Source organism: Mauremys mutica, chromosome 5 (assembly GCF_020497125.1).
Source record: "Mauremys mutica isolate MM-2020 ecotype Southern chromosome 5, ASM2049712v1, whole genome shotgun sequence".
Classification (NCBI taxonomy): domain Eukaryota; kingdom Metazoa; phylum Chordata; order Testudines; family Geoemydidae; genus Mauremys; species Mauremys mutica.
The window spans coordinates 102,065,472-102,076,008 of record NC_059076.1 but is presented as its reverse complement, the minus strand read 5'-3'; positions in this window follow the sequence as shown (position 1 = coordinate 102,076,008).

The following is a 10,537-nucleotide window of genomic DNA, read 5'->3' as shown; positions in this document are numbered from 1 at the left end:
CTGTGTCTCATATTATCTTTCACAGCAGGAAATAAAAATATATTAAGATTTCTGAATATGCATGAAAGGCAAACCTCTAGAGAAGAGTAAGGAGAAAATTAATTAGATAAAATGTTTCTATACTCTAGTACCTCAATTTTAATCATAATCAGCAATCAAGGTGGATATACAAGACAACGTGATTTTTCAACAGAGACTTTACAAGTCCTTCATCATAATATGTAGATAATACCAACACAAAAACAAGTCATTGCATGACAGTATTTAGATGAAGTCTAGTAACTTTGGTCTTGATTGCACCCCCTAGACCTGCATGTGGAAATGAACCTCTATTTGGTGTTTGTAGCTAAATACCTGACTGCAAAAGCCATGGGGAGAAAAACAAATTAATAATGGAGGCCACACCAAAGCTATTACAACATGCTCTCCCTTTTCCTCAAACCCTCCTGCTATTTCCCAGGAAAAAGGTCAGATTACAAAGTTCAGGAGTACCATCTAACACTACATATATTTCACACCATGTAGGATCTTCCACATGGAAGGGGACATCATCTGCCTCCAGAGCAATGTTCACTACCTCCCTTCTCTGAAGCCTGACTGAGGTGCTGCTTGGTTCCTGGGATCCACATCATGGGAAAGGAGTGAGCCAAGAGGAGGAGTGATCAGGCTGAAGATATCAACCCCCAGCTACACCCGCGCAGAACTGGAAGAAGCAATAATACAGCTCTGAGTTGTAACCTTTCTGCACAGCCCCTCCTCAGTGGGTTCCCCTTAAAAGGGACAGTGTGGGGGCAACAGCCAGTTTTGGGAGCCCTGTCAAGGGCTGGGGAGGAGAGGCACTGAAGCTCCAGAGCCTGTGAAAAGGTGGGAGCACAGGTCACCTCATTCTGTTCCCCAGGAACTCCTGGGGGCTCCATAGGCTTGGGAGCTAGTCCCACAGCCTGTTCTGCATAGGGGCAGACTCCACAAGGAAAGCCATTTCAAGATGTTCACCTTTCCGCCCTCTCGTGGATTTTCTGATAGTAGATAGCAAGCAGGCCTTTTATTACTATATAAGCACAGCATCCTGTATATTGGCTTACTTTTCACTTACATTTGTTAAAATGTTGTGCTTTTATTTTTTGTTAGCTCTTCCTTTGGACACAGCATTCCCTCACTGCTATGCGGCACAGAGGGGACAGAAAGTGCAGAGAACAACATGGCGAGTAACTGTGGCTAAGTGAGAGGCTCTCTCTGCTTCACCTTCTCTGATCACCCAAAAGTGTGGGTGTGTGCCCTGGCAACAATGAAGTAATCTGTTCTCTCCAAGAACTGCCAGAGAAATCAGTTTACATGTACCACTAACTCCTCTGCATGCTGAGTGAGTGACTCTCCCCGAGGAGCTATAAAGAACAAAACTATGGAGTGGCAGTGACCAAACTGTCATGACTGAGGGAAGGGGGGTGGGAGGGAAGTCCCCCCCAACAAAATGGCTTTAGACCATGGATACACCCCCACACATACACCTCTGCTGCTTTTGCAAGCCCTAGACCTTCCATCTCTGCATTCCACTGGTCACATGGTAAAGGGAGACTGTACCAACTCCATAGCCCTTAAAGATATGTAGGGCTGAGTTAATTTATTCCTCTACACATGTTCTTGCAAAGAAAGGAAAGAAAGAAATAGACCACAGCTGGGAGAGTGCAATTTAAATATATCATCTAGATTTAGCTTCTTACAAAAAAGGAAAGAAAACACATTGCAATATTAGAATACTGAATAGCTTATAAAAGAGACAAAAAAAAGTAGACAAGTATAAGAAAGTCCTTTGATTAACTTAAGGAGTCTAGAATATATTGTGCAGTTTTCTATTGTTTCTGCCAGCAAAGGAATTTCTCAAATCACCATGATATCAGCCAGTCTCTTCAGCTGCCCTTCCATACACGTTGGACATACAGGGTTTTTCCAAATTCTTAAAAACTCATCCTTCTGGTAATGGCTAAAGCTCTAGTAATCCACTTAAAAGCAGAACAGTGAAAACAAAGTAGTTTATGTATCTACAAGCCCAAGGGACAATAATTTAACTATGGGAGAAATAACACTATTTCAGGGATCAGCAACCTTTGGCACACGGCCTGTCAGGGAAATCTGCTGGTGGGCCGGGACAGTTTGTTGACCTGCAGTGCCTGCAGCTTCAGCCGATCACAGCTCCCACTGCCCACGGTTCACCGTTTCAGGCCAATGGGAGCTGTGGGAAGCGGCAGCCAGCACATCCCTCAGCCCTTGTCTCTTTCTGCATCCCCCATTGGCCTAGAACGGCGAACCACGGCCAGTGGGAGATGCATTGGGCCAAACCTGAGGATGCTTCAGGTAAACAAACCATCCCGGCCTGCCAGCGGATTTCCCTGAGGGGCTGCATGCCAAAGGTTGCCGATCTCTGCTATATTTCTTGATATCTTTCCAAATGTCAGTTGAGACAGTCCACATCTGCAGGCACAAAGAATAGAGTGTGTGAGAAATGTGTAGGTTTTGTTGGGAACTGATATCTCCAACATTTTATATCCACAGAGGAAAAAGCCTAATGCATTTTATAAGCAAGTCCAGAGATATCAATATAAATAATTGCTGTAGCATCCATAGTGTGCTAGGCATTTTCATAGATTCCAAGTCCAGAAGGGACCATTGTGATCATCTAGTCTGACCTCTGTATAATATAGACCACAGAATGTCACAAAATAATTCCTAGAGCAGATCTTTTAGGAAAAATACATCCAATGGTGATTTTAAAATTGCCAGTGATGGAGAATCCACCATGACCCTTGGTAAATTGTTCCAATGGTTAATTACTCACTGTTAAAAATGTCCACTTTATTTCCAGTCTGAATTAATCTAGCTTCAACTTCCAGCCATTGAATCATGCTGCAACTTCCTCTACTAGATTGAAGAGCCTATTAAGTATTTGTTCCCCTTATTGGTACATATAGAGTGTGGTCAAAGTCACCCCTTTACCTTCTCTTTGTTAAGCTGCATAGATTGAGCCCCTTGAGTCTATTGTGAGAAGGTAAGTTTTCTAATCCTTTAATCATTCTTGCGGCTCTTCTCTGAACCCTCTTCAATTTATCAACATCCTTCTTAAATTGCGAGCACCAGAACCACACACTTTTTTCCAGCAGCAGTCGCACCATTGCCAAATACAGATATAAAATAACTTTCTACTTCTACTTGAGATTTCTCTCTTTATGCAAGCTAGGATTGAATTAGCCCTTTTGGCTATAGGGTCACATTAGAAGCTCATATTGAGCTGGTTATCGATTACAACCACCAAATCTTTATCAGAGTCAGAGTCACTGCTGCCCAGGATAGACTCCCCAATCCTGTAAGTATTGCCTACATTCTTTATTCCTAGATGTACATTTAGCCGTACTAAATTGCATATTGTTTGCTTGTGCCCAGTTTACCAAGCGATTCAGATCATCCTCTATCAGTGACCTGTCTACTTCATTGCTTACCACTTCCTCAAATTTATGTCATTTGCAAACTTTGTCGATGATTTAATGTTTTCTTCCGGGTAATTAATAAAAATGTTAAATAGCATAGGGCCAAGAACTGATTCTTGTGGGACCCCACTGACAACATACCCATTCAATGAGGATTCCCCAATTACAGTTGTCTTTTGAGACCTGTTCGCCAGTTTTTAATCCATTTCATGTGTAGCATGTTAATTTTATATCATTTGGGGGGGCACCTAAAACCAAAATCTCATGCATACCAAGTCAAACACCTTACAGAGACTTTATTACATCAACGCTGTTGCCCGTATCAACCAAACATGTAGTCTTATAACAAAAGATTACAAGTTAGTTTGACAGGATCTATTTTCCCTAAACCCACTTGGATTGTCATTAATTTTATTACCTTTCTTTAATTCTCTTTTAAATCGAGTCCCATATCAGCCACTCCATCTTGCTTCAGTTGTATGTCAGGCAGACAGGCCTGTAATTACCTGGATCATCCCATTTATACTGTTTAAATATTGGCACAATACTAGCTTTTTTCCAGTCTTCTAGAACATCCCCCCTGTTCCAAGACTCACTGAAAATCAGCATTAACAATCCAGAGAACTCCTCAGATAGCTCATTATACACTTGATGCAAGTTACCTGGACTTGCTGATTTAAAAATGTCTAACTTTAGGAGCTTCTGTTCAATATGTGCCTAAGATACTAGTGGAAAGAAAAGTGTGTTATCATTGGATGAGACTTCATCTGTTTTTTATCTCAAATGGAGAACAAAAATATTTATTGAACATTTCTGCATGCTTATTGATATTACTACTATTTCCATCTACTAATGGACCAGTACCATTGTCAGGATTCTTTTTGTTCCTAATAAGCTAAAATAAACCTCCTTATTGTCCTCATCTACGGCCAGCAGGGTTATCTCCTTTTGCTTCCTTAATCCATTTTCCACAATTCCTAGTTTCTGATATGTATTCATTATCATCAACATCTATTTTATTTAAAAAGAAGCTTGGAATATTGAGCAAAGGAAACTATCACCGGTTTGATTCCTTTCAGTTTTCAGGGAAACAGGACATTCTTTGTAAATAAACAGGATTGCATCAAAGAAATACCTGACTATTATCAATTTCTCCCAGTGGAAACAACCCACAAAAGTCCCCAAATATTGGCCAATTGCTGGATCAAAAAGGGTAACATTAGCAACTTTTTTCTCCCCCCAGGCAAATTTTAATTTTATATCCAATTGGGGGAAACTGCAGCTATTTCATGGTAAAAACAGTAGTAAGTATGGGTTACCTCTATAGAAAAAAATTATAGAAGTTTTAAATATAAGAAAACTGGAAGTGAACTGAAAGGAAGTGCCACCTCATTTTCTCTTGTAAGCCAAGAGGAGACATATGGTGGGTCTGCTTAAAAAGTACCAGAACACTTCCAATATTTAGCACGTGTACTACTGCAGCAAGGCACTCTTAACATGCTGCAATAAAACATCAGTTTAACTTTTGAGCACAAGATTCTTCCTGAAAAGGGCAGAAATAGGTTACCAATAGATGTAAGGAAAAGGATAAGTGAAAACAGCTATAAAGTTTAAGACTCAGATTTCCCATTGACTTCACTGGAAGTTATGGTACTTGACACCTCTGGAAAAAAAAAATCAGGCAATTTTTGTTTAGGCAGTTAGCTTTTGAAAATACTGGTGATTATCCTCCAAGAGATCCATGGCTCCCTCCTATCCCACAAGAAATTCACTTTAATTTCGTTTACTTTTTTTAAAAGCTCACCTGCAATCTTCTGTGGAAGTGTGCTAAAAATGGTGTTATCCTTTGGCCAGTGTATATCTTTATAATCTACTTTTTACCAGTGACATGGTAAACTCTCATAATTTGTACAGAGACAGGTCATATTAGAGCTAACAAATCCTACTACAGGTAGCTTGTAATTAGCCTTCTGAGTGAGCAATTACACCACTAACAGTAAGTGTGATAATTAGTTGAAAACAGATTAGATTTTCCCCACTTTATCTGGTCTGTAAAATTTTTTCGCAATTCCTCAATCAAATCCAGGAGAGAAGGAGCTGAATTTAACGTGTCTAGTGATTAAAAGACAGTCAGGAAGTCTCAGTCCATACTAGCTTGCACACGGTCCCCCTCTTACCACCCCCACCCCCCATTTGGTGGCTCTCAGTGCATGAATCATTCGAAGGCTGCTATTTATTTGTAAGCTTGACAGGAGAGCAGAAAAAAAATGGTCAAAAAAGTGTGAGGCATACACAAGGCAGCCTCTTCTAGTACTGCTTTTTAGCTCGGTGATGAATGACGACATTAAACATCCTCTTAACAAAAAGGAGTACAGTATAAAATCTTTGCCCAATTGATTGAATTAGTTTTGAAAGCCGGTTTTAAGGACAAATAGTAAATATTGGCATTTAATTCTGTCAAAGCCTCTTCAGCCTCAAATGGCAGGGCTCTTGTAGGGTGTTGTGGTAATTATGCTTAATTAGATTCCTATCATTACTTGCTCTAAGTTTCCTCTTTATGACTCTCACCTGATTGACAAATAGAAGGAGAACGATCACACAGAAGAAATTTAGTTCCCCTTCATACCTGAGGTATGTAATCTGAACTAATTTACTGATATCAATCATAATAGGAAGTCTTTTGGGCATATGCAGTACTGCTGGCTAGATTTACCTTTTAAGGCCCCCATCACCAAGTGCCTCACAATAATGTTTTTATTTATCCTCAACACCCCGTGAGGTACAATGCTCCATTTTACTGATGGGGAAGGGAGACAGAGAGGCTAAGGCCCAGATAGACAGACAGATTTTGGCATTACAGTGAAGAGCATCAAATTAAAGTTTATTTAACAGAGCCTGAGGCAGATTCAAATGAATGCAAGCCTAAGGGTTTGGAAACAAAGTTTACAAATTAAAAAAAAAGTACAGTCTAGAGCCTATACTTGTTAATAAGTTACTTTGTCTAATAAGATATTAGAAATAAATTAGGAAAGGTGTTCCACAATACAAACAAATGAAAGACAATACAAGAGCAAGTCTGTACTATCTTGAAACTGCCACTCCAGCAATATCTCTATATGCTTGTAGGGCTGCTGTCTCCTCTACCCAGGAAGGATTAACATCATGCCCAAGTTTTTCCTAACCCTTCCATCAGGGCATGGTTTATTAATTGAAAGAAAAACTATTCTCCTGACCAACAGAGACTGCAGAGGCCCAGAGGCCTTCCCCTTTGCATCTCTTGCTCTACACCCCTAACCCTCCATCTGCAACTCCCCTTCCAAGTGAAATATTTCATCCCTTTATAGCCATAATCTGCCTCCTTTCCAGACCAGGACAGGTTGGCCCCAGGGCCTCTGACCATCTTATTACAATGCTGAATTCAGATAAAACCAAATGTATAGGAAAGAACAGTGCCATCTGGAAACCACCTGTAGCTTTGCTGAAACTAATGCTGGTTACAAAATTTGTTTTTATTGCAATCTTTTAAAAAATATTACAAACTACTGGAACAATAAAATGGTTATACAAAAACATAAGTCACAATAATTGAGCATTAAGTCAGCATATGTAAACTACATAAAATAGACAGAAGAGGAAAAGATTCTAAAAATATGAGATAAGTGAAAAAGTAAATTTTAAAAGCAAAGACTGAACAAGGGAGACATTTCAGAGTGGTAGCCGTGTTAGTCTGTATCAGCAACGAGGAGTCCTTGTGGCACCTTAGAGACTAACAAATTTATTTGGGCATAAGCTTTTGTGGGCTAGAACCCACTTCATCAGATGCATGGAGTGGAAAATACAGTAGGCAGATAAAAATACACAGCACAGGAAAAGATGGGTATTGCTTTACCAAGTGGGGGGGGTCAGTGCTAACGAGCCAATACTATTAAGGTGGAAGTGGCCTATTCTCAACAGCTGAGAAGAAGGGGTGAAAACCAAGGGAGGGAAAAATCCCTTGTCCTGCTAATGAGGCCAATGCAATCAAGGTGGACCATTTCAAACAGTTTGTTATACCAATAGAATAAAAACCAGTAGGATCTTATTAAGAGGGGTAAGGCAAAGATGCCACATTTATTGTAAATATAATAATTAAACAATGTTGTTAACTTTTATCTTTTGCTTTACTACTTATTCCTATCACTACATGATATATATTTTCATTCACACAATCATTTATTCAAGTTCTGTATAGGTGTTATAGTTACCAGCCTAGAAGTTACTAGCCAGGTATCTTGGTCATGAGGATGGAGCTGAGTCTGTGTCAGATGCACCTGATGCTGATGTTGGCAGCAGAACCAGAGACTCAAAGTCCTCAGTCTTTAGAATCCATTCTTATAGGAATTAATTCCTATGTTAGTCTATGGGAACTGTTTCATCCTGCTGTTGTTGACTCAATCAGCAGATGGCACATTCCTGGTGGCTTCACACTGTCCAAAGTTTGTGTTTCTCATCCTTCCAGGTGTTTGGGATGGATCCCAGTTTACCCTCCGGGGGTTGTCTGGTGGTCCACTTGACACATTCTTTGGCCGATGGATACTCTTTTTAGGCTGGCACCTCCCTAAACATTCATGTACATCAAGCATTCATCAACATACATTCCATATCTTAACTTTTAATTTACTGTCTCCACCACTTTTGGAGTGTGTGCTAATTCATTTGAGACTCCCAGCCCTTTAATCACAGAGGGTGGGGGTCTGTTATTAGGAGCCATTGCTGTTACAATGAAGTGAAAGTCACTTAACGGCTTATAGCATTTGTTTACATTGTATCAATTACAGCTTAAGGCTCACAGCAGGGGTGGTAGCATAGTGTTTACTTCAAGAATAAAGTTAATTAACTTGTTTGTAAGTTTTACATAGTAATACAGTATCTTTCACAGGACAGATACAATCAATGGTTTCTGCAGATAGTAGCGTACAAGTTTTAACAGAAGACCGAAGAGATTTTTGTACTTGGTGAAACTGTTGGATTTTTAAAGTGTGGGGGACAAATTATGGGGGGGCCACTGTCACGTGGGGGAAATCATTGTTAGTACCTTCTTTAATATCCCTACAAGTTGACAAGAAGGTGTGAGTATCAGCCGAGGGAAAATTAGTTTTTGTAGTGTCCCATCCACTCCCGGTCTTTATTCAGGCCTAATTTGATGGTGTCCAGTTTGCAAATTAATTCCAGTTCTGCAGTTTCTCATTGGAGTCTGCTTTTGAAGTTTTTTTTATTGAAGAATTGCCACTTAAATCTGTTACTGAGTGTCCAGGGAGATTGACATGCTCTCCTACTTGTTTCTGAGTGTTACAATTCTTGATGTCTGATTTGTCCATTTATTCTTTTGCATAGAGACTTTCCTGTTTGGCCAATGTACATGGCAGAGGGGCATTGCTGGCACATGATGGCATATATCACATTGGTAGACATGCTGGTGAACAAGCCCCTGATGGCGTGGATGATGTGGTTAGGTCCTATGATGGTGCCCCTTGAATAGATATGCGGACAGAGTTGGCAATGGGGTTTGTTGCAGGGGTTGGTTCCTAGGTTAGGGTTTTTGTTGTGTGGTGTGTAGTTGCTGGTGAGTATTTGCTTCAGGTTGTGGGGGGCTGTTTGTAAGTGAGGACTGGCCTGTCTCCCAAGGTCTGTGAGTGTGAGGGATCATCCTTCAGGATAGGTTGTAGATCATAGGCATGCACAGCACATTTCATTAGGGTGTGCACCCAGGGATTTATTTATTTATTTAAAAGGTGAACATCATAAAGGTTGGGGTAAGGGAGGGAGTGCGGTGTGCAGGAAAGGGCTCAGGGCAGGGGGTTGGGATGCAGGAGGGGTGCGGCAGGGGGCTCAGGACAGGGAGTTGGGGGACGAGGTGCAGGAGGGGTTCAGGCTCCAGCCCAGTGCCACTTACCTGCAGCAGCTTGCTCCCTGCCTGCCTGCCCTGGTCCCACGCCACACCGCTCACCACGTCCCTGCGTGGCCCCGGGGGGAGGGGGGGGAAGACAGGGGTCCGCATGCTGCCCTTGCCACACCTCCAGGTACCTCCCCTGAAGCTCCCATTGGTTGGGAACAGGGAACTGCAGCCAATGGGAGCTGCTGGGGGCAGTGCCTGGAGCAACGCACAGAGCCCTCTGCCCCCGCCGCCCCAGTGACGTGGTGCCATGTCGGCCGCTACTGAGAGCTGCACGGGGCCTGCAGCACCACGGGGGGCAAATCCCGCAGGCCGGATCCAAAACCCTGAGGGGCCGGATTCAGCCTGCGGGCATTAGAGTGTGCCTGGGCACATCCAGCACATCTATATAGATCCTTGATGATGCACTAGAGAGGTTTTAGTTGGGGACTGTAGGTGATGGCTAGTAGCGTTCTGTTACTCTTTGTTGAGCCTGTCCTGTAGTAGGTGACTTCTGGGTACCCTTCTGGTTCTGTCAATCTGTTTCTTCACTTCACCAGGTGGGTACTGTAGTTTTAAGAATGCTTGATAGAGATCCTGTAGGGGTTTGTCTCGATCTGAGGGACTGGAGCAAACGCTGTTGTATCTTAGAGCTTGGCGGTAGACAATGGATTGTGTGATGTGGTCTAGATGAAAGCTGGAGGCATGTAGGTAAGTATAGTGGTCAGTAGGTTTCCGGTATAGTGTGGTGTTTATGTGACCATTGCTTATTTGCACTGTAGTGTCCAGGAAGTGGATCTCTTTTGTGTGGACTGGTCCAGGCTGAGGTTGATGGCGGGGTGGAAATTGTTGAAATCCTGGTGGAATTCCCCAAGGGCCTCCTTCCCATGTGTCCAGATGATGAAAAAGTCATCAATGTAGTGCAAGTAGAGTAGAGGTGTTAGAACAACACTTCCTCAGCTCTCGTCCCTAAGTCAGCCATAAAAATGTTGGCATACTGTGGAACCATGCAGGTACCCATAGCAGTCCTGCTGACTTGAAGGTATAAATTGTCCCCAAATATGAAATAGATGTGGCTGAAGACAAAGTCAAAGTTCAGCCATCAGGTTTGCTGTGACATTATTGGAGTTTCTGTTCCTGATGGCTTGTA